The following is a 25,064-nucleotide window of genomic DNA, read 5'->3' as shown; positions in this document are numbered from 1 at the left end:
CTTGTAGAGTTCTTGAGGTATAATCTCATGAACTTCCACCTCTTCTCCAATCATGATGCTATGGATCATGATGGCCCGGTCTATAGTAACTTCAGACCGGTTGCTAGTGGGAATGATTGAGCATTGAATGAACTCCAACCACCCTCTAGCTACAGGCTTGAGGTCCAATCTTCTTAGTTGAACCGGCTTGCCTTTGGAGTCAATCTTCCATTGAGCTCCTTCTACACATATCTCCATAAGGACTTGGTCCAACCTTTGATCAAAGTTGACTCTCCTTGTGTAGGGGCGTACGTTCTCTTCCATGTTTGGCAAGTTGAACGCCAACCTCACATTTTTCGGACTAAAATCCAAGTATTTCCCCCGAACCATTGTAACATAGTTCTTTGGATCCGGGTTCTTACTTTGATCATGGTTCTTGGTGATCCATGCATTGGCATAGAACTCTTGAACCATTAGGATGCCGACTTGTTGGATGGGATTTGTTAGAACTTTCCAACCTCTTCTTTGAATTTCATGTCGGATCTCTGGATACTCATTTCTTTTGAGTTTGAAAGGGACCTCAGGGATCACCTTCTTCTTGGCCACAACATCATAGAAGTGGTCTTGATGGGCTTTGGAGATGAACCTTTCCATCTCCCATGACTCGGAGGTGGAAGCTTTTGTCTTCCCTTTCCCCTTTCTAGAGGATTCTCTGGTCTTAGGTACCATCAATGGTAATGGAAAAACAAAAAGCTTATGCTTTTACCACACCAAACTTAGAATTTTGCTCGCCCTCGAGCAATAAAAGAAAGAATAGATGAAGAAGAAGAAGAAATGGAAGAGAGGAAGAGGGGGAAGTGTTTCGGCCAAGAAGGGTGTAGAGGGGTGTGTTGTGTGAATTTGATGAAGAATGGAGGGTTTTATATAGGGAAGGGAGGGGGGAAAGGTTTCGGCCATATGGGTGGGTTTGGGTGGGAAATTGGTTTTGAATTTTGAAGGTAGGTGGGGTTTATGAGGTAGGTTTATGGGGAAGAGTGGATCGATGTGAGTGGTGAAGAGGTGATGGGGAAGAGAGATTGAGGTGATTGGTGAAGGGTTTTGGGGAAGAGTGTTAATGGGATTGTGTGAAAGAGGGGTGAGAAGAAGTGAGTGGAGGTAGGTGGGGATCCTGTGGGGTTCACAGATCCTGAGATGATCCTGTGGGGTCCACAGATCCTAAGGTGTTCAAGGATTTACACCCTTGCACCAAATTAGGCATGTAAAATGCCCTTGCACACAACTCTGGGCGTTCAGCGCCAGGTTGGTGCCCATTTTGGGCGTTCAACGCCCATTTGCTGCCATTTCTGGCGTTGAATGCCAGAACCATGCTTGTTCTGGGCGTTCAGCGCCAGGATGCTGCCCATTTTGGGCGTTCAGCGCCAGAACCATGCTCTGTTCTGGCGTTGAACGCCAGGCAAGTGCTTCCTCCAGGGTGTGATTTTTCTTCTGCTGTTTTTGATTCCATTTTCAATTTTTACATTTATTTTGTGACTCCACATGATCATGAACCTATAAAGACATATAACTAAGAAAAATATTGTTAGATAAATAAAAATTGGGTTGCCTCCCAACAAGCACTTCTTTAATGTCAATAGCTTGACAGTGGGCTCTCATGGAGCCTCACAGATGTTCAGAGCTTTGTTGAGACTCCCCAACACCAAACTTAGAGTTTGGATATGGGAGTTCAACACCAAACTTAGACTTTAGTTGTGGCCTCCCAACACCAAACTTAGAGTCTGACTGTGGGGGCTTTGGTTGACTCTGCTTTGAGAGAAGCTTTTTATGCTTCCTCTCCATGGATGCAGAGAGAGATCCTTGAGTTGTAAACACAAGGTTGTCCTCATTTAATTGAAGGATCAATTCTCCTCTGTCCACATCAATCACAGCTCTTGCTGTGGCTAGGAAAGGTCTTCCTAGGATGATGGATTCATCCTCTTCCTTTCCAGTATCCAGGACTATGAAATCAGCAGGGATGTAAAGGCCTTCAACCTTTACTAACACGTCCTCTACTTGTCCATAAGCCTATTTTCTTGAATTGTCTGCCATCTCTAGTGAGATTTTAGCAGCTTGCACCCCATAGATTCCCAGTTTCTCTATTACAGAGAGGGGCATGAGGTTTATCCCTGAACCAAGGTCACACAGAGCCTTAAAGATACTCGTGCCTATAGTACAAGGTATTATGAACTTTCCAGGATCCTATCTCTTCTGAGGCAATGTCAGTTGATCCAGATCACTTAGTTCATTGGTGAACAAGGGAGGTTCATCTTCCCAAGTTTCAATACCAAATAATTTGGCATTCAGCTTCATGATTGCACCAAGAAACTTGGCAGTTTGCTCTTCAGTAACATCCTCATTCTCTTTAGAAGAGGAATACTCATCAGAGCTCATGAAGGGCATAAGGAGGTTCAATGGAATCTCCATGGTCTCTAGATGAGCCTCAAAGTCCTTTGGTTCCTCAGAGGGAAGCTCCTTATTGATCACTGGACGTCCCAGGAGGTCTTCCTCCTTGGGATTCACGTCCTCTCCTTCCCTTACAGGTTCGGCCATGGTGCTTATGTCAATGGCCTTGCACTCTCCTTTTGGGTTCTCTTCTGTATTGCTTGGGAGAGTACTAGGAGGGATTTCAGTGATCCTCTTACTCAGCTGGCCCACTTGTGCTTCCAAATTTCTAATGGAAGACCTTGTTTCACTCATGAAACTTACAGTGGCCTTGGACAGATCAGATACTAGGTTTGCCAAATTAGAGATATTTTGTTCAGAATTCCCTGTCTGTTGCTGAGTGGATGATGGAAAAGGCTTGCTATTGCTAAACCTGTTTCTTCCACCATTATTAAAGCCTTGTTGAGGCCTTTGATCCTTCCATGAGAGATTTGGGTGATTTCTCCATGATGAGTTATAGGTGTTTCCATAAGGTTCACCTAAGTAATTCACCTCTGCTATTGCAGGGTTCTCAGGATCATAAGCTTCTTCTTCATAAGAAGCCTCTTGAGTACTGTTGGATGCAGCTTGTACTCCATTCAGACTCTGAGAAATCATATTGACTTGCTGAGTCAATATTTTATTCTGAGCCAATATGGCATTCAGAGTATCAATTTCAAGAACTCCCTTCTTCATAGGCGTCCCATTATTCACAGGATTCCTTTCAGAAGTGGACATGAACTGGTTATTTGCAACCATGTCAATGAGTTCTTGAGCTTCTGCAAGCGTTTTCTTTAGGTGAATGGATCCACCTGCAGAAGTATCCAATGACATCTTAGATAACTCAGACAAACCATCATAGAATATATCCAGGATGGTCCATTCTGAAAGCATGTCAGAAGGACACTTTTTGGTCAACTGTTTGTATCTTTCCCAAGCTTCATAGAGGGATTCACCTTCTTTCTATCTGAAGGTTTGAACATCCACTCTAAGCTTTCTCAGCTTTTGAGGAGGAAAGAACTTGGCTAAGAAAGCCGTGACCAGCTTATCCCAAGAGTTCAGGCTGTCTTTGGGTTGAGAGTCCAACCACACTCTAGCTCTGTCTCTTACAGCAAAAGGGAAAAGCATGATCCTGTAGACTTTAGGATCTACTCCATTAGTCTTAACAGTATCACATATCTGCAAAAATTCAGTTAAGAACTGAAAAGGATCTTCAGATGGAAGTCCATGAAACTTGCAGTTCTGCTGCATCAGAGAAACTAATTGAGGTTTCAGCTCAAAGTTGTTTGCTCCAATGGCAGGAATGGAGATGCTTCTTCCATGTAAATTGGAATTAGGTGCAGTAAAGTCACCAAGCATTCTCCTTGCATTGTTGTTGGGTTCGGCTGCCATCTCCTTTACTTGTTCGAAATTTTCAATCAAGTTGACACTGGATTGTTGTTATTTAGCTTCTCTTAATTTTCTCTTCAGAGTCCTTTCAGGTTCTGGATCAGCTTCAACAAGAATGCCTTTTTCTCTGTCCCTGCTCATAAGAAAGAGAAGAGAAAAAGAAAAGAAGAGGAATCCTCTATGTCACAGTAAAGAGGTTCCTTATTGTTAATAGAAAAGAAGAAGAGAAATTCGAACACAGATGGAAGAGGGGGTTCGAATTTGGGTGAGATGAAGTGTTAGTAGATGAATAAATAAATAGAAGGAGATGAGAGAGGGAAAATTTCGAAAATAATTTTTGAAAAAGAGTTAGTTGATTTTTGAAAATAGTTTTTGAAAAAGGTTAGTGGTTTTTTGAAAATAAAAATAAAAAATTAAAATAATAAAAAAGAAATTTTTGAAAAAGGGGGAAGATATTTTCGAAAATTAGAGAGAGAGAGTTAGTTAGGTAGTTTTGAAAAAGATAAGAAACAAACAAAAATTTAGTTAGTTAGTTGAAACAAATTTTGAAAAGATAAGAAGTTAGGAAGTTAGAGAAGATATTTTGAAATCAAATTTTTGAAAAAGGTGAGATAAGAAGATATTTTTGAAAAGATATGATAGAAATTAATTTTGAAAAAGATTTGATTTTTAAAATCACAATTAATGACTTGATTCACAAGAAATCACAAGATATGATTCTAGAACTTGAAGTTTGAATCTTTCTTAACAAGTAAGTAACAAACTTGAAATTTTTGAATCAAAACATTAATTGTTATTGTTGTTTTCGAAAATTATGAGATAAAATTAAGAAAAGATTTTTGAAAAAATATTTTTGTATTTTTCGAAAATAACTAAGAAAAATGAAAAAGATTTTATTTTTGAAAAAGATTTTGGAAAAGATGAGATTTTTAAATTGAAAATTTGGTTTGACTCATAAAAACAACTAGATTTTAAAAATTTTTGAAAAAGTCAAATCTAATTTTCGAAATTTTGAGAGAGAAAAAGGGAAAGATATATATTTTTTTTATTTTTGAATTTTTTATGATGAGAGAGAAAAACAAGAAAAATGATGCAATGCATGAAAGTTGTGAATCAAAGCAATGAATGCATGCAAGAATGCTATGAATGTCAAGATGAACACCAAGAACACTATGAAGATCAAGATGAACACCAAGAACATATTTTTGAAAAATTTTTAATGCAAGGAAAACATGCAAGACACCAAACTTAGAATTCTTTAATGCTTAGACACTAAGAATTCAAGAATGCATATGAAAAACAAGAAAAGACACAAAACATGCAAATGCAAAGATCAAACAAGAAGACTTACCAAGAACAACTTGAAGATCATGAAGAACACTCTGAATACATGAAAATTTTCGAAAAATGCAAGATGCACATGCAATTGACACCAATTTTATGATTTTCTAATTTTTTTGTATTTTTTTTTTGAAAATTATTATGAAAAAGAAAAATAAGGATTCCAAAATTTTTAATATGAATTCTAGGAATCATGCATTCTTAGTCTAAAGCTTCAGTCCAGGAATTAGACATGGCTCACTAGCCAGCCAAGCTTTCAATGAAAGCTCCGGTCCAAAACACTAGACATGGCCAATGGCCAGCCAAGCTTCAGCATGTAAATCAGGAACAGCAGCAGGTGGATTAACAACAACTAGCTTGCTCTTGATAACAAATTGCAAGCCTCAGTCCAAATGAATTTAGACATGGCTTTACAGCCAGCCAGGCTTAGCATGCTTCATGAAACACTAGAATTCATTCTTAAAAATTCTGAAGAAAAATATATCTTTGAAAACAAATTTTTATTATTATTTTTTTTTCGAAAACAAAAGAAAAATTTTTGAAAGATTTTTGAAAAATTTTTGAAAGCAAAACAAAAAGAAAATTACCTAATCTGAGCAACAGGATGAACCGTCAGTTGTCTAAACTCGAACAATCCCCGGCAACGGCGCCAAAAACTTGGTGCGCAGAAATTGTGATTACACTTTAATTATGTAAAATTCATCGCTCTTTCTTTCCCTGGTAATGGCACCAAAAACATGATGCCAATACCATGGTTCACAACTTCGCACAACTAACCAGCAAGTGCACTGGGTCGTCCAAGTAATACCTTACGTGAGTAAGGGTCGAATCCCACGGAGATTGTTGGTATGAAGCAAGCTATGGTCACCTTGTAAATCTCAGTCAGGCGGATATAAAATAATAATGGAGTTTTCGAAAGTAATTAATAAAATAGGGATAGAAATACTTATGTAAATCATTGGTGAGAATTTCAGATAAGCGAATAGAGATGCTTTCGTTCCTCTGAACCTCTGCTTTCCTGCTATCTTCATCCAATCAGTCTTACTCCTTTCCATGGCTGGCTTTATGCAATGCATCACCATTGTCAATGGCTACTTTCGGTCTTCTCACGGGAAAATGATCCAAATGCCCTGTCACGGCACGGCTAATCGTCTGGAGGCATCACCCTTGTCAATGGTTTACATCCTATCCTCTCAGTGAAAATGGTCAACGCACCCTGTCACGGCACGGCTATTCATCTGTCGGTTCTCGATCATGCTGGAATAGGATTTACTATCCTTTTGCATTCTGTCACTACGCCCAGCAATCGCGAGTTTGAAGCTCGTCACAGTCATTCAATCATTGAATCCTACTAGGAATACCACAGACAAGGTTTAGACTTTCCGGATTCTCTTGAATGCCGCCATCATTCTAGCATACACCATGAAGATTCCGATTAAGAGATCTAAGAGATACTCATTCAGTCGAAGGTAGAACGGAAGTGGTTGTCAGGCACGCGTTCATAGGGAATGATGATGATTGTCTCGTTCATCACATTCAGGTTGAAGAGCGAATGAATATCTTAGAAGCGAAATAAGATGAATTGAATAGAAAACAGTAGTACTTTGCATTAATCTTTGAGGAACAGCAGAGCTCCACACATTAATCTATGGAGTGTAGAAACTCTACCGTTAAAAATACATAAGTGAAAGGTCCAGGCATGGCCGAGATGGCCAGCCCCTCTGATCTAAGAACTAGGCGTCCAAAGATATCAAATACAATAGTAAAATGTCCTATTTATAATAAACTAGCTACTAGGGTTTACAGAAGTAAGTAATTGATGCATAAATCCACTTCCGGGACCCACTTGGAATGTGCTTGGGCTGAGCTTTAACTTTCCATGTGCAGAGGCCATTTGTGGAGTTGAACGCCAGGTTTTGATCCATTTCTGGCGTTCAACTCTGGTTTTTGATCCATTTCTGGTGCTGAACTCCAGAATTGGGCAGATAGCTGGCGTTGAACGCCAGTTTTTGTCGTCTAAACTTGGGCAAAGTATAAACTATTATATATTGTTGAAAAGCCCTGGATGTATACTTTCCAACGCAATTGGAAGCGCGCCATTTCGAGTTCTGTAGCTCCAGAAAATCCACTTTGAGTGCAGGGAGGTCAGAATCCAACAGCATCAGCAGTCCTTCTTTAACCTCTGAATCTGATTTTTGCTCAAGTCCCTCAATTTCAGTCAGAAAATACCTGAAATCACAGAAAAACACACAAACTCATAGTAAAGTCCAGAAATGTGAATTTAACATAAAAACTAATGAAAACATCCCTAAAAGTAACTAGATCCTACTAAAAACATACTAAAAATAATGCCAAAAAGCGTATAAATTATCCGCTCATCATCTTTCCACAGGAGTTGACTAGGACTTGAGGAATCAAATTGATTAGTCCACTTGACTTTCCTTTATTTAGTAAGGGTTAACTAAGTGGGAGCAATAAACAATTCTCATCACACCTAGTAAGGATAACTAGGATGGGATTTCCAGTTCTTATACCTTGCAATGGTTTTCATGATAATTAATTTAATTTCCTGCTAGTTTATTTTCTTGTTCCTTATTTCAAAAACCAAAAAATATACTTTTTTTCCATAACCAATAATAAATCATACCTCCCTGCAATTCCTTGAGAGATGACCCGAGGTTTAAATACTTCGGTTATAAATTTTATTGGATTTGCTTAAGTGACAACCAAAACTTTTGTACGAAAGGATTCTCTGTTGGTTTAGAAACTATACTTACAACGGAAATTTATTTGTGAAAATTCTTTACTAGCAGAAAACCTGTTCGTCAGAATGATTAATTGGAAGTTCTGTCCTTGTTGGAATTCTCTCAAGTGTAGTATAAAGAGGTTTTTATTTTCACTTAGTTAACCCTTACTAAATAAAGGAAAGTCAAGTGATTGAGCTAACTCTTATTTGCAAATCCTAGTCCTCTCCCTTGAGAAGGTCTAGTGTTAGTAAATACAGAATTAGCCAACAACTTCCAATTTAACTAACCACTTGAGCATTCCAACTCAAGTGTCTCCTCTTAATCAACCCCTATATCAAGTAGGGAATCTACTCTATTGACATGGATACCATCTTCGTTATTGGGAGTTTGGAATAGAAAAGAGACATAATAATTTAAATAAAATAGAGATTCAAAATTAATTAAAAGTAAAAGTAATCCTTTGCATTAACAATCCATGAAAATAATTCAATTACCACTCTAAACAAGAATTAAGAATATGGAATAAATAAATAAAAGAGCAAGTAAGGAAACAAACTAGAATAGTATCTTCTACGGAGGTGATGATTCTTCAATATCCAAAAGCAAAAGTGATGAGAGGAACTTTTGCGTGGTCTAGAAATTTGCGGATAAATCCTCGTTGCAAGTATAGTTTCTAAACCTTCAAAAGTCCTTTCATGCAAACGTTTTGGTTGTCACAAGTAACAAACCCCTTTTTAAAATTGATAACCGAGTATTTAAACCTCGGGTCGTCTTCTCAAGGAATTGCAGAGAGGTATGTTCTTATTATTGGTTATGAGTTTGTAAATTAGGGGTTTTAGAAATTAGGGAGCAGTATGTTGCATAAGAAGAATAAAATAAATAAATAACTATAAAATAAACTCTTGGCAAGGTATGAAAACAGGAAGTCCTATCCTGGTTATCCTTATCAATTGTAATGAGAATTGGATTTTTTTCCCTCTTTGTTGACCTCTAACTATGAAGGTAAGTTAAGTGGATGAATTAATTTTTCTTCCTCAAGTCCTAGTCTTTCCTTGGGAAAGGCTAGAGTTATTGGAACTCGAATTAATTCTTGAAGAATTCTAATTTTCAATCAACAATGAGTTTGATAACTCAAGTGTTTCCAATGGTTCAACCAAAGCCAAAAGGGAAGAAAGTCTACTTGAATGAAAATAACTTGGATAAACACAGAGCATTAATAAATTAAAGAGAGCAATCATAAGTCTGAAATACCTCAAATTATATTAAATAAAATATTCAAATCATAACATGGAAAAGTTCATAAATTAAATTGGGAAAATAGATAAAAATAAAGAACCTGTGATTGAGAGTCGCTCCTAAAACTATGAGAAATCCTAAATCCTAATCCTAAGAGAGAGGAGAGAACCTCTCTCTCTAAAAACTACATCTAAATCCTAAAATTGTAAATATGAGAGCATGTTCATGTATGGATGCATTCTCCCACTTTATAGCCTTCAATCTGTGTTTTCTGGCCCGAGAACTGGGTTGGAGACAGCCCAGAATTCGCTGGTTGCGAATTCAAACTCGCTGAATTTTTGTCACTGCGATGCATCCGCATGGAGCACGCGGTCGCATCACCTAGCGTTAGAGCAACTATGGCATATTATATATCAAATCGAAGCCCCGAACGTTAGCTTTCCAACGCAACTGGAACCGCATCATTTGGACCTTTGTAGCTAAAGTTATAGCCGTTTGAGTGCAAAGAGGTCAGGCTGGACAGCTTAGCAGTTTCTCCAACTTCTTGTATTCCTTCCACTTTTGCATGCTTCTTTTCTATCCTCTGAGCCATTCCTGCCCTGTAATCTCTGAAATCACTTAACACACATATCAAGGCATCTAATGGTAATAAGAGAGGATTAATAATAAGCAAATATAAGATCAAAGAAGCATGTTTTCAATCATAGCACAAAATAAGGAAGGAAATATAAAACCATGCAAATATTATGAATAAGTGGGTAAAGAGTTGATAAAATCCACTCAATTGAGCACAAGATAAACCATAAAATAGTGGTTTATCAAAAAGCAATAAACTGTAAAACTATGAATGTAAACAGAACCTAGAGGAAGAGTAGTTTCTCTCTAGATTCAGATCTAAAATCCTAAAACTATCCTAATGAGAATATGTGAATGTATGTTGAGTCTCTGCATGTTCCCTGACTTTATTCTGTATTTCTGGACCGAAAATTGGATCAAAACGTGGCCCGAAATCACCCCAGCATTTTCTGTTAATTTTGTAGATCGCGTAAGTCAAGCGTACGCGTCAGTCACGCGTGCGCGTCATTTGGCGAATTTCCTTGTCACGCGTACGCGTCGTCTATGCGTGCGCGTCATCTTGCAAAACTCCATTACACGCATACACGTCGTTGCAATTTTCTCCATTCCGCGTGCTCGTGTGAGCCATGTGCGCGCATCGGTGCTCGCTGATCATCTCCTTAGTTTCTTGTGTTCCTTCTATTTTTGCAAGCTTCCTCTCTGTTCTCTAAGCCATTCCTGCCCTATAAAGCCTGAAACACTTAACACACGGATCACGGCATCGAATGGTATAAAGGAGAATTAAAATATACAGATTAAAGATCTCTAGGAAGCAAGTTTTCAACCATAGAATAAAACTAGGAAGGGAAATATAAAACCATGCAATTAGTATGAATAAGTGGGTGAAGACTTGATGAAATCACTCAATTAAACATAAGATAAATCATAAAATAGTATTTTATCAACCTCCTCACACTTAAACATTAGCATGTCCTCATGCTTAGCTTAAGGAGATAAAATAAATGAGTAGGGAAAAGTAAGACTCATGCAATGCAATGCAACCTATGTATATGAATGCAACTATATGCTAAAATGATTTTACCTACTTGGTTAAAAGTAAATAAGTTTTTCAAGATAAATATAAATCAAATATCACTAATTAAAATTTATACAGTAAAAACAATTAAACTTGTAAGAAGACAGCTCATGAAAGCAGGAATATAGAATTAAGCATTGAACCCTCACTGACGATGTATATGCACTCTAGTCATTCTAGTGTATAGGGTAATCACTCTACTCTTCTCTAATCATGATTTCTAAACCTTGTTCTTCACCTAACCAATTAACAAGTATTTAATGTACCAATGCAAACATCATGAGGTCTTTTCAAGGTTGTAATGTGGCTAAGGTAAAGGTGAGGGTATATATATGGCTAAGTGAGCTATAAATTGAATCGTTGATTAACCTAAGCACTTACCTATACATATACTCCTTATCTTTTTAGAATCATACCTAGCTACCCAAAGTTTTCCCACTTTTGTATTACATACTCATGCATCAACTTTTCTTTTAACTTTGTATCACATATGCATTGATCTTTTCATTAACTTGCTTAGCATTGGAGTAATTTTGTCCCCTTATTCATTTATTTAATTACTTAATTACTTGAATTTTTTTGGATTTTTTAAGCATAAAAATATATATAATATTATCAATGCACCTGGATTTTTAATTTTCTAGTCTCACATGAGTAGGTACCCAAATTCCCAATTAATTTATCAATGTAAAAACATAACACATTCCCTTGTTAACCCATGTTTCCACAGTTTTCCCATACTTAGTTAACACACAATCTCTATCTTAAGCTAACCAAAGATTCAATTGGGGTATTTAATTTGTTTTTCTGCTTAAGGCTAGTGATGTGGTAAAATATAGAACAAATGGGATTTAAAAGGCTCAAAGTGGCTAACAAAGGTAAATGGAAGGGTAGGCTATTTGGGAAAAATGAGCTAATAAAATAATGGCCTCAATCATATGCATGCATATAACACATTAAACATTGGACATATAGGATGGAACAAAATAAAGATTACAATCATAGAGAAGTAAACACACAAGAATAAAATTCTTATGGTTAAATAGCGTAACCGTGTAATTAAGCTCAATTCTCACTGGGTTGTGTGTTCTTAACTTTAAACTATGTTCCAAATACAATCTCCAAAAAAGTTTTAAAGAAAAGTTTTGATATAAATTAGTGAAATTTTCAAAAATAGGGTATTGAAAAGAAACTTATTATTTTTCAACCAATTAGAACATGCATGCAATTTATCCTATCCTAAACAAAAGAAAAAAAAAGAAAAATAAACAATTTATTGGTGCTAAGAAAGAGAAATTACCTCCGGAAGTCAGGTACTGACCGACCTCCCTATACTTAAAGCTTGGCACCGTCCTCGGTGCCATCAGTCAGGAACAAAGGGGGGCTGGTAGCAGCATCTCCACAATCGGGACCATCATGGCTCCCTGTACTGGTAAATGAAGTGGAGTCCGAGGTGTCTGGGTTTTCTTCAGGTGGGTGGTTACCAACAAGCAGCTCCTTGAGGTATGTAAATCGGCGCTTGTTACGGCGCTCTCTTTGCCTTCCTTTCCGGTCAAGCCGGTCTAACTTCTCAAGTATCTGATAGAGCAGTTGGTTTGTTGAAGGTGCTTATGATGTGGAAGGTGAAGGAATATCTTTGGCCGGTTCTGTGCTCCGGTTGATAGTGGCTGCTGGAGGTCTGATATACTTCCCGTTAGAGACGTATTGATCATCCCGTAGAATCATATCCTTGGTGTCCCCAGCTCTGTAGGAGACTCCGACTGCTGAGACTAGATCTGAAACCAAGGCGGGAAAAGGTAGGTTACCCGCAATCTGTACGTGTCCCATAGCATGCCGAATGTATCTTGGTAAATTGAGGTGCTGGTCTGTAAGGATACACCAGAGTAGAACAACCATGTTTGCAGTGAGGAGGACTCGTGAGTGCTTGGAAAAGCATAATGGGACATAATCTGTGCCCATACTCGAGCCTCCAAGGTGAGTTCTGAAGCCAATATGCCTTTAGGTCGAGATCGATGGTATCCATAGATCCATTTGCTACCAGGTTGTGCTATAACTCTGAGAACGGTGTTTCAGTCAAATTGGTATGTCTGGCATTTGAATGAGGCTTCTTGGAATGCGTCCAATCCTTCTGGAGCAAGGGGGAGATTTAAAGCTTTCTGAATGGCCTCTTCAGTTATGAGAACTTGCTTCTGACAGACATAGACAGACTACAGGGTTGGCATGTGAAAATTGGAGTAGAATTCAACTACCCATGAAAGGTTAACCTGCCGTGACTGTCTCCGTAGGAATCCCCATTGTCTTCGTTTAATTTGGGGCTCAACAAATTCAACAATGTTGGTCAGAAGGACGAGAAGGTATTCATTATTATAGTTCTTCTCCACCAGGATAGGGAACATCTGCTCACAGTAGCGGTTAGTGAACCGCACAGTGTCCTTTGCTGGAAAAGCTTTTTGTTTTTCATCGACCTTGATGATCCTCTTGATTCGCTTTGTTGAGGGCCTTACTGCTGTTGAAGATGGCTCTGCAGCGAGTGCTCTTTTTGTTCCTTTCCTTGCTGGTGGTTTGGGAGTAGCTTTCTCTTTACCCTTTTTGGTGGCCATTCTGAAAAAGGAAAAGGAAAGTAATATGTAAGGCTAAGGGTTTGAGCAAGGCGGAGAACGGTACAAGTGATAATCAATGCACGGTAAAGAAGGATGTCGTTAACACATGGTCGCGACTACATATGAGAAGTTCATCAATGGAAATATAGCAAATGCATGTGATGGCAAGTAGATGCAAGATGTTTATTGGCATGCTGGCAAAGGCATGAGTAGTATAGATCAAGCCTCAAATGTCCAATTTGATTACCAAGTGTTTCAAACTAACAACCTGTTTGTATTAACAATTATATTCAATTAATAACATATAAAAAGAGTTTTGTGAAAAACAGGCATTAGAGTAGTAGAATAATTTAGAAATAATGCACAATACCATATGGACTTTTTCACAAACACTTAGCATGCATGGTAAATATGTTATTGAAATTATTGAATTTGAACATGCAAGTAACCCTAAAATAATTAATAATTGTCAAAAAACTTCTAAACAATCCACAAGCAATTATAGAAGAAAATAATCACCCAATTAAATTTCTAACACCAATTAAAATAATGTAAAAAGAAAAAGAAAGAAAAAGGGAACATAGAGTATGAAAGTAAAAAGAAAAAGGAGAAGAAAACAAAATAATAATAATAATAATAATAATAATAATAATAATAATAATAATAATAATAATGAAAAAGTAAAAAGGGAAGAAGAAAAGAAAAGAACCTTGAGAATGGATGTGAAAAAGATGGGAGAAAAAGGAAAAAAGTAAGAAGGGATAAACAAAAAAAGAAGGAAGAAGAAAGAAATAAGAAGGGAGAAAAGAAAAATTAGGATTTGGGAAAGAAAAGATAAGATTTCTGGCGCTGATTTGGATAAGCTGTGCGGCGCAGGCGACGCGTGCGCGTGGATCACGTGTTCGCCTGGGTGGAGTGATTTTTAAGTGACGCGGACGCGTGGGTCACGCGTTCGCATGAAATGAACTGTGCCATTGGTGCGAGACCAGCCTCGCGTACGCTCAACTCTTTGTTTCGTTCGCATATTGCAAAAATTTTGGGTGATGCGTCCGCGTGGATGACGGGCACGCGTGAATGGCTTTATTTTGAAGAATGACGCAGACGCGTGGGGCATGCGTTCGCGTGATAGGGATTGTGCTTCTAGCACCATTCCAGCCCCACTCCATCATAACTCTCTGCCATACACCTCTTTACGTCGATTTTTGCAGGGTCACGCGTGCGCAAGGGCGACGCGCACACGTGGGAAGCTGATTTTTAAAATGACGCGGACGCATAGGGCACGCGTTCGCGTTGGTATGCTTGTGCCTAAGGCACGCCTCCAGCCACGCTCCCGCGTGACTCTCTGCTTCTTTTCTTTCTTGTTTCGAATGCACATATGACGCGGACGCGTCAGCGACGCTTGGGTGTCGTGTGCTTTTTTTTTATATATACAGAATGCAAATGCAGATGCAGGCTATATGCAGAGAATATAAGAAGAGTCATTGAAAAAAAGTAAAATAAAACTAAGACTGAAACGAAACAATCATACCATGGTGGGTTGTCTCCCACCTAGCACTTTGCTTTTACGTCCTTAAGTTGGACGGTCTTCGGGCTTATTCTACTTCTGTTGGTGGGTCTTCCAAGAGGAAAACCTCTAGCTCTTTGTGATCCTTCATTTTTTCTCCATGATAAAGCTTTAGGCGATGTCCATTGACCTTGATGAATTTGGAGCTAGAAGGATGATGCAGGTGAAAAACTCTGTATGGTTCTGCCTTCTCTACTCTGTAGGGACCTTCCCATCTTGATCTTAGTTTACCTTGCATGAGTCTCAGTCTGGAGTTATAAAGAAAAACTAACTCCCCTGGTCTGAATTCTCTCATTTTTATGTGCTTGTCATGGACAACCTTCATCTTTTCTTTGTATCTCCTGGAGTTGTCATATGCTTCTAGGCGAAGATTCTCCAATTCTGCTAGTTGTAGCTTCCTTTCAGCACCAGCTTCTTCAAAATTCATGTTGCACTCCCTCACAGCCCAGAAAGCCTTGTGTTCCACCTCTACTAGAAGGTGGCAAGCCTTTCTGTACACTAAGCAGAAGGGGCTCCTCCCAATAGGTGTTTTGTATATCTATGAGGCTTTACTATCTTCTCTAGAATGTGTTTAATCTCCCTGTTAGACACTTCTGCTTGTCCATTGGTTTGGGGATAATATACTGTTGCTACTTTATGAACAATCCCATGCTTCTTCAGTAATCCTGTTAGTCTCCTGTTACAAAAGTGAGTGCCTTGATCACTCACGATTGCTCGTGGTGATCCAAAGCGGCAAATAATATGGTTTCTAACAAAGGAAAAAATAGTGTTAGCATCATCAGTACGGGTAGGAATTGCTTTCACCCATTTAGAAACATAATCTACAGCTAACAGTATATAAAGGTGACCATTAGAGTTTAGAAAGGGGCCCATGAAGTCAATGCCCCAAACATAAAAAATTTCACAGAAAAGCATAATTTGTTGAGGCATCTCATCCCTCTTAGATATATTACTAAACCTTTGGCATGGGAAACAGGATTTACAAAATTCAGCAGCATCTTTAAAAAGAGTAGGCCACCAGAATCCACAGTCTAAAATTTTTCTAGCTGTTCTTTAAGGGCCAAAATGTCCTCCACTCTCAGAAGAGTGGCAGGCCTCTAAAATGGACTGAAATTCTGATTGAGGCATACACCTTCTAATTACCTGGTCAGCATCACACCTCCACAAGTCATCCCATATATAGTATTTAGACTTGCTTTTCAGCTTGTCCCTTTGATGCTTAGTAAAATTGGGAGGGAAAGTATGGCTAACTAGATAATTAGCTACATGTGCATACCAAGGAGCTACTTCAGATACTGCTTGCAAATTATCAAATGGGAAAGTATCATTGATAGGAGTGGAGTCATGCTTAATGTGTTCAAGGCGACTGAAGTGGTCTGCCACTAAATTTTGGTTACCACTCCTATCCTTAATTTCTAAATCAAATTCTTGTAGCAATAGTATCCATCGTATCAACCTTGGTTTGGACTCTTTTTTAGCTAATAAATATTTTAGAGCTGCATGGTCTGAGTACACTACTACCTTAGTACCAAGTAAATAGGCTCGAAATTTATCCAGAGCAAAAACAATGGCTAGAAGCTCTTTTTCAGTAGTAGTGTAATTTGATTGAGCAGCCTCTAAGGTTTTAGATGCATAAGCAATTACGAAAGGATCCTTACCTTCGCGCTGAGCTAGCGCCGCTCCTACGGCATGGTCGGAGGCATCATACATAATCTCAAATGGCTGGCTCCAGTCTAGTCCTCTTACAATCGGAGCTTGAGTCAGGGCGATCTTCAGCTTATCAAATGCTTGCATGCAATCTTCACTGAACTCGAACTCAATATCTTTCTGCAACAGTCTGGATAAAGGTAATGCTACCTTACTGAAGTCCTTAATGAATCTCCTGTAAAAACCTGCATGGCCAAGGAACGAACGGACTTCCCTCACGGAGGAGGAGTAAGGTAAACTAGAAATGACATCCACCTTTGCTGGATCTACAGAAATACCAATATTAGAAACAACATGTCCTAGAACAATCCCTTATTTTACCATAAAGTGACACTTTTCAAAATTCAATACAAGGTTTGAACTAACACACCTGTCTAATACTCTAGCTAAACTATCTAAGCAAAGGTTAAATGAATCGCCATATATGCTAAAATCATCCATAAATACTTCCATACAATTCTCAATAAGATCTGAAAAGATACTCATCATGTATCTTTGGAAAGTAGCCGGTGCATTACATAAGCCAAAAGGCAATTCTTTTGTATGCATACGTTCCAAAGGGACATGTAAAAGTAGTCTTCTCCTGATCTTCAGAAGCTATATGAATTTGAAAATAGCCTGTATAACCATCTAAAAATAGTAATGGGATTTACCTGACAGGCGATCAAGTATCTGATCAATAAATGGCAAGGGGTAGTGATCCTTGCGAGTAGCTTGGTTGAGACGCCTATAGTCAATGCAAACCCTCCATGAATTATGCACTCTAGTTGTCAGGAGCTCTCCATGCTCATTTTTCAATGTTGTGACTCCAGACTTATTGGGCACCACTTGTACTGGACTGACCCATTCACTGTTTGAGATGGGGTAAATGATATCTGCTTCAAGTAGCCTGGTCACTTCTTTCTTGACAACTTCTAAGATGGTGGGATTTAATCTTCTTTGGGGTTGACGGACGGGTTTTGATTCCTCTTCTAAGTATATTCTATGCTCACAAACTTGAGGGTTGATGCCTACTACATCCGCTAAGCTCCACCCAATTGCTTTCTTGTACTTTCTCAGCACACTGAGCAGTTTCTCCTCTTGTTGAGAAGTGAGTTCCCTTGCAATGATAACTGGAAACTTCTGATTATCCTCAAGGTAAGCATACTTGAGGTGTGGAGGAAGGGGCTTCAATTCCAATTTCTGCTCTTGGCTAGGCTCTGGATCATCTGGGGATAGTGATAATGGTAAAGTGTTTTTATTATATTCAGAGGGTGTCCCCACACTTGGACGTTGCTTCATGTGCTTCTCTTCTACTTCTTCTTGGTGAACTTTAGCTATAGTTTCATCAATGATGTCGCACTGAAAGATAGAATGATCTTCCAGAGGGTGCTTCATAGCTTCATTTAAACTGAAACTCACTGCTCTACCATCTATCTCAAAGGAGTAAGTTCCTGAGAATGCATCCAACTTGAACTTCGAAGTCTTCAGGAATGGTCTTCCAAGCAGGATTGATGATGGTCTTCCTGAGTCATTAGGGGGCATTTCTAGGATATAGAAGTCAATGGGAAATTTGAGCCCCTTAATGCTCACTAATACATCTTCAGCAATTCCAACTACTATAATAATACTTTTATCTGCTAACACAAAATGAGCTGCCAACCTTTTTAAGGGAGGAAGCCTTAAGGTATCATATATAGACAATGGCATTATACTAACACACGTTCCTAAGTCACACATGCAATCGAAAAATATTACACCTCCAATGGTACAGTTTACCATACATGGACTTGAATCACTACATTTTTCAGGTATACCTCCCATTAAAGCAGATATAGAACTACCTAAAGGAATAGTTTCTAATTCATTAATTTTATATTTATGTATGCATAAATCTTTCCGAAACTTTGCATATTTAGGTACTTGCTGAATGACATAAAAAAGGGGAACAGTTACCTCAACTTTTTAAAAATTTCTACCATTTTGGGATCAAGTTTCATCTGCTTTCTGGACTTCCTTGCAAGGTGTGGAAATGGAATAGGAATGGCGCCACTTGCAGCCTCTACATCCTTTGGTGCTCCATTCCTTGGTTGAGCTGCTTCTTCTTCAACCTTGTTTTTTACTTCATCTTCCTCTTCAGCATTTCTCATTTCAGCGTCTTCCACGTCTATTGAGTCTTCAATTTGGGTGTGTTCTATTGGGCTTGTCTCCTCCTGGGTCCTCTCTTGCAGTGTGGTTCTGGACCTTAAAGTGATTGCATTGATGCCACCCTTGGGGTTAGGTAACGGTTGAGAAGAAATTCTGCTGGAGCTTAAAGGGTGGTTAGTGGAAGTAGGTAATGAATCTATCTGGGCGACGAGAGCTTGTAAAGTGGCATTCAGACCATTTAAAGTAGAGTTTAGTGTAGTCTGCATGTCCTGTTGTCCTTGTGCAAGAGAACGAAGCATCTCGTCATTTGATAAGGAAGTAGGATAAGTGATTTGTGGGACTTGTTGTTGGTTATGCTGGGGTCCTTGTGACTGTCTTAGGTGAGGAGCTCTATAAGGTTGGTTCTGATTCTGCTGTCTATTATTATTATTCCACCTCTGATTTCTATTGTTGTCTCTGCCTCCTCTGTTATAGTTGTCCCTCCAGCCATGGTTTGAATTATCTCTCCAACTTTGGTTGGAGTTGTCATGCCATCCTTGGTTATAGTTCCCACCTTGGTTGTAGTTGCCGCCTTGTTGATCGTATCCTTGATTCGGGCTGTCATAGAAGTTATGAGTAGCTGCCACAGTGTTGTCTTCTTATTAGAGCTGTGGGCATTCATCAGTATAATGACTATAATCAGCACAGATTCCGTATACTCTTTGGAGGACTAACTGTTGGCTTTGTTGGGTAGGGAAGGCTGAGTTTGTTGTTGTTGATTCAATTGCAATTGCTTCAGTAGGTTGGTCATTTCACATATACTCTGTGTAAGAGCAGAGGTCTCAGTGCTAGAGGAAACTTCTACAACAGATTTTGAGTGGCTGCTCCTGTGCCTGTGATTCTGAGTGGACTCAGCTAAGTCGTTGATCAGTTGCCATGTTTCATCTGCGGTCTTGTATTTTTTTAAAGAACCATTACTAGCACCATCTAGTGTAGTTTTATCCCGAGGCTTCATGCCTTGAGTGAAGTAACTGATTAACACTAGCCTGTCAATCATGTGATGGGGGTATGCATCTAGAAGGTTCTTAAAATGCTCCCAGTACTCATAAAGAGTCTCTGATTTTCCTTGAACAATGCAGGAGATCTCTTTCCTCAGTCTGTCTGTAACTTCAGCTGGAAAATATTTTTCCAAGAATTCTCTCCTTAGCGTATCCCAGTTAGTAACAGTTGCTTCAGGTTGGGAGTAGTACCACTCCCTCACCTTTCCCTCAAGAGAAAACGGGAAGGCGGTTAACAGAATAGAAGTTTCATTTGCACCATGACGCCTAACAGTAGAGCAGGCTGTCTGAAAATTCCTGAGGTACTTGATAGGATACTGAGCAGGTAAGCCATGAAACTTGGACATCAAGTTGATTAATGCAGTCTTCAGCTTAAAATCTGCAGCCAGAGTTGGATGATGCACTTGATATGGCTGCAGTGTAAAATCTGAAGCTCCAGTTTCCTGGAGAGTAATCCTCCTAGGTGCTGCCATGTTATCTGCACGTGAATCAACTGAATCAGTAGTAAAAGAGCTTGTTTCGCTCTCAGATGGCGGTTCAGATTCGCCCTCAAATGAGACTGGTGAATTGATAACAATCACTTCACCACCCTCAGAGGTTAACCGACGTCGAGCTCGCCTAATACGTGAAATAGTTCTTTCAATTTCAGGATCAAATGTGGCTAAGCTCGGATCAGGCAACGAACACGTCATTTAATGAGAGAAACATATAGCTCATGGTAACAAAATAAAATAAAATAAAATACGCAAATAAAATAAAAATATGTACACTAATTAATAATTTAGCACACAATTACAACTCCCCGGCAACGGCGCCAAAAACTGGTGTGTGGCAGAAATTAGACCAATTAAGAGATTGTAATATAAGAACAGCGTTACGAGTATAGCTCTTAACCAGCAAAAATCTGCCTCACCAATTTAGAAAGGTTGTCACAAAAGTTTAGAATAAAAATACTGGGAGTATGAGTCCCAGGTCGTCTCCCAACGAGTTGCTAGAAGGGGTGCTAATTTATTAATCAGGAGTTTTCCGAGAGTTTTGAGAATTGATTAACAGAAAATAAACAATTGTAATTTAGTGCAATGAAAAAAAGGAATTTATATTATTCAAAATAAAAAGCCTTGACCGGGGGAATGATTAATTGGAAGTTCTGTCCTTGTTGGAATTCTCTCAGGTGTAGTATAAAGAGGTTGTTATTTTCACTTAGTTAACCTTACTAAATAAAGGAAAGTCAAGTGATTGAGCTAACTCTTATTTGCAAATCCTAGTCCTTTCCCTTGGGAAGGTCTAGCGTTAGTAAATACAGAATTAGCCAACAACTTCCAATTTAACTAACCACTTGAGCATTCCAACTCAAGTGTCTCCTCTTAATCAACCCCATGTCAAGTAGGGAATCTACTCTATTGACATGGATACCATCTTCGTTATTGAGAGTTTGTAATAGAAAAGAGACATAATAATTTAAATAAAATAGAGATTCAAAATTAATTAAAAGTAAAAGTAATCCTTTGCATTAACAATCCATGAAAATAATTCAATTACCACTCTAAACAAGAATTAAGAATATAGAAAAAATAAATAAAAGAGCAAGTAAGAAAACAAACTAGAATAGTATCTTCTACGGAGGTGATGACTCTTCAATATCCAAAAGCAAAAGCAATAAACTATGAAACTATGAATGTAAACAGAACCTAGAGGAAGAGTAGTTTCTCTCTAGATTCAGATTTAAAAACCTAAAAACTATCCTAATGAGAATGAATGTATGTTGAGTCTCTGCATGTTTCCTGGCTTTATTCTGTGTTTCTGGGCCGAAAACTGGGTCAAAACGTGGCCCGAAATCGCCCCCAGCATTTTCTGTTAATTTTGCAGATCGCGCAGGTCACGCGTACGCATCAGTCACGCATGCGCGTCATCTAGCAAATTTTCTTGTCACGCGTACGCGTCGTTCATGTGTGCGCGTCATCTTGCAGAACTCAATTCTACGCGTACGCGTCAGGCACGCGCATGCGTCGCTGTAATTTTCTCCATTCAGCGCGCTCGCGTGGGCCATGCACGCGCGTCGGTGCTCGCTGGTCATCTCCTTAGTTTCTTGTGTTCCTTCCATTTTTGCAAGCTTCCTCTCCATTCTCTAAGCCATTCCTGCCCTATAAAGCCTAAAACACTTAACACACGGATCACGGTATCGAATGGTATAAAGGAGAATTAAAATATACAAATTAAAGATCTCTAGGAAGCAAGCTTTCAACCAAAGAATAAAACTAGGAAGGGAAATATAAAACCATACAATTAGTATGAATAAGTTGGTGAAGACTTGATGAAGCCACTCAATTAAACACAAGATAAACCATAAAATAGTGGTTTATCACCCATGTTCCCACAGTTTTCCCACACTTAATTGACACACAATCTCTATCTTAAGCTAACCAAATATTCAATTTGGGGTAGTTAATTTGTTTTTCCGCTTAAGGCTAGTGATGTGGTAAAATATAGAACAAATGAGGATTAAAAAGGCTCAAAGTGGCTAACAAAGGTAAATGGAAGGGTAGGCTATTTAGGATAAGTGAGCAAAAACAAATGGTGGCCTTAATCATACGCAAGCATGTAAATACACTAAATAATGGACATATAGATTGGAACAAAATATAGATTACAATCATAGAGAAGAAAACACACAGGAATAAAATATTATGGTTAAATAATGTAACCATGTAATTAAGCTCAAGTCTCACAGGTTGTGTGTTCTTTAGCTATCATTTATGTTCCAAATACAATCTTCAGACAAGTTTAACACAAAAATTTTAATTTAAATTAGTGAAATACTATAAAGTCTTGAAAAGAAACTCATTACTTTAACCAAGCAGTGGTAAAATATGCACAAAATCAAGAAAATATGCAATCAAACATGTAAATGCAACAATGAACTTAATAAAGAAAATAAGACATTGGTGTTGGGAAGAAAATAACTAACCCATGGAGATCGGTATCGACATCTCCACACTTAAAGATTGCACCGTCCTCGGTGCATGCTGAGATGTGCAAGTGGACGGGTTGCTATACTGATGCTTTTCTCCAAAGATTGTGCAGATGGAACTTGTTTGTTGCCCATGTAAAGGTTTTCCATTTCCCTTCCTCGGTGGCCATCCTAAAAGAAGAGGAAAAAGAAGAAAAGTAACTCAGGAATAAAGAGAAGAAAATGAATAAAGTATGGGTTGGTTAATGCCAAATAATGGGGGTCTTGGAAAAAAGAAATCATGATCGCACACTTTTCACACAACTCCGTGCAGCTGACCAGCAAGTGCACTGGGTCGTCCAAGTAATACCTTACGTGAGTAAGGGTCGATTCCACGGAGATTGTCAGCTTGAAGCAAGCTATGGTCATTCTTGTAGATCTCAGTCAGGCGAATTCAAATGGTTTTGAGGTTTTGATAATTAAAATATAATTAAAACAGAGAATAAGATAGAAATACTTATGTAATTCATTGGTAGGATTTCAGATAAGCGTATGGAGATGCTTTGTTCCTTCTGAATCTCTGCTTTCCTATTGCCTTCATCCAATCATTCATACTCCTTTCCATGGCAAGCTGTATGTTGGGGGAACACCATTGTCAATGGCTACCGTCTGTCCTCTCAGTGAAAATGGTCCAAATACGCTGTCACCGCATGGCTAATCATCTGTCGATTCTCACTCATGTTGGAATAGGATCCATTGATCCTTTTGCGTCTATCACTATGCCCAAAACTCGCGAGTTTGAAGCTCGTCATAGTCATCCCGTCCCAGATCCTACTCGGAATACCACAGACAAGGTTTAGACTTTCAAGATCTCAAGAATGCTGCCAATTGATTCTAGCTTATACCATGAAGACTCTGAACTCGAGGCTAAGAGATATGCATTCAAGCTCGTTTTCATGTAGAATGGAAGTGGTTGTCAGGCACGCGTTCATAGGTGAGAATGGTGATGAGTGTCACATAATCATCACATTCATCATGTTCTTGTGTGCGAATGAATATCTTAGAACAAGAATAAGCTTGAATTGGATAGAAAAACAGTAGTAATTGCATTAATTCATGAAGAACAGCAGAGCTCCACACCTTAATCTAAGGGGTGTAGAAACTCCACCATTGAAAATACATAAGTGATAGTGGTGTTCATTGGCTTCGGCCCCAGATGGGGAACCAGAATAACCAAGATGAAAATACAATAGTAAAAGGTCCTATTTATAATGAACTAGTAGCCTAGGGTTTACAGAAATAAGTAAATGATGCAGAAATCCACTTCCAGGCCCACTTGGTGTGTGCTTGGGCTGAGCATTGAAGCTTTCACATGTAGAAACTTTTCTTGGAGTTAAACGCCAGCTTTGGTGCCAGTTTGGGCGTTTAACTCCAGCTTTTATGCCAGTTCTGGCGTTTAACGGCAGAATATGATAGAAAGTTGGTGTTTAAACGCCAGTTTGCGTTATCAAAACTCGAACAAAGTATGGACTATTATATATTTCTGGAAAGCCCAGGATGTCTACTTTCCAACGCAATTAAGAGCGCGCAAATTGGGCTTCTGTAGCTCCAGAAAATCCACTTCGAGTGTAGGGAGGTCAGAATCCAACAGCATTGCAATCCTTTTTCAGCCTTTGAATCAGATTTTTGCTCAGGTCCCTCAATTTCAGCCAGAAAATACTTGAAATCACAGAAAAATACAAAAAACTCATAGTAAAGTCCAGAAATGTGATTTTTATTTAAAAACTAATAAAAATATAATAAAAATTAACTAATTCAAATTAAAAACTTCCTAAAAATAGTGCCAAAAAGCGTATAAATTATCCGCTCATCACAATAATTTGTGTGGAGGGAAGTGCATCCCTTGAGGCATCTCAGGGATTTCATGTTGAGGAATTTCCTCATGCTCTTGTTGAGGTCCATGAGTGGGCTCTCTTGCTTGCTCCATCCTTTTCTTAGTGATAGGCTTGTCGTCATCGATGAGGATGTCTTCCTCTATGTCAATTCCAGCTGAATTGCAGAGGTGACAAATGAGATGAGGGAAGGATAACCTTGCCAAAGTAGAGGACTTGTCCGCCACCTTGTAGAGTTCTAGGGATATAACCTCATGAACTTCTACTTCCTATCCATTTATGATGCTATGGATCATGATAGCCTGGTCTATAGTAACTTCAGACCGATTGCTAGTAGGAATGATTGAGCGTTGGATGAATTTCAACCATCCCCTAGCCACGGACTTGAGG

Source organism: Arachis ipaensis, chromosome B1, assembly GCF_059453495.1.
Source record: "Arachis ipaensis isolate K30076 ecotype BB chromosome B1, ASM5945349v1, whole genome shotgun sequence".
NCBI classification, from domain to species: Eukaryota; Viridiplantae; Streptophyta; class Magnoliopsida; order Fabales; family Fabaceae; genus Arachis; species Arachis ipaensis.
Note: the sequence above shows the minus strand (reverse complement) of the source record.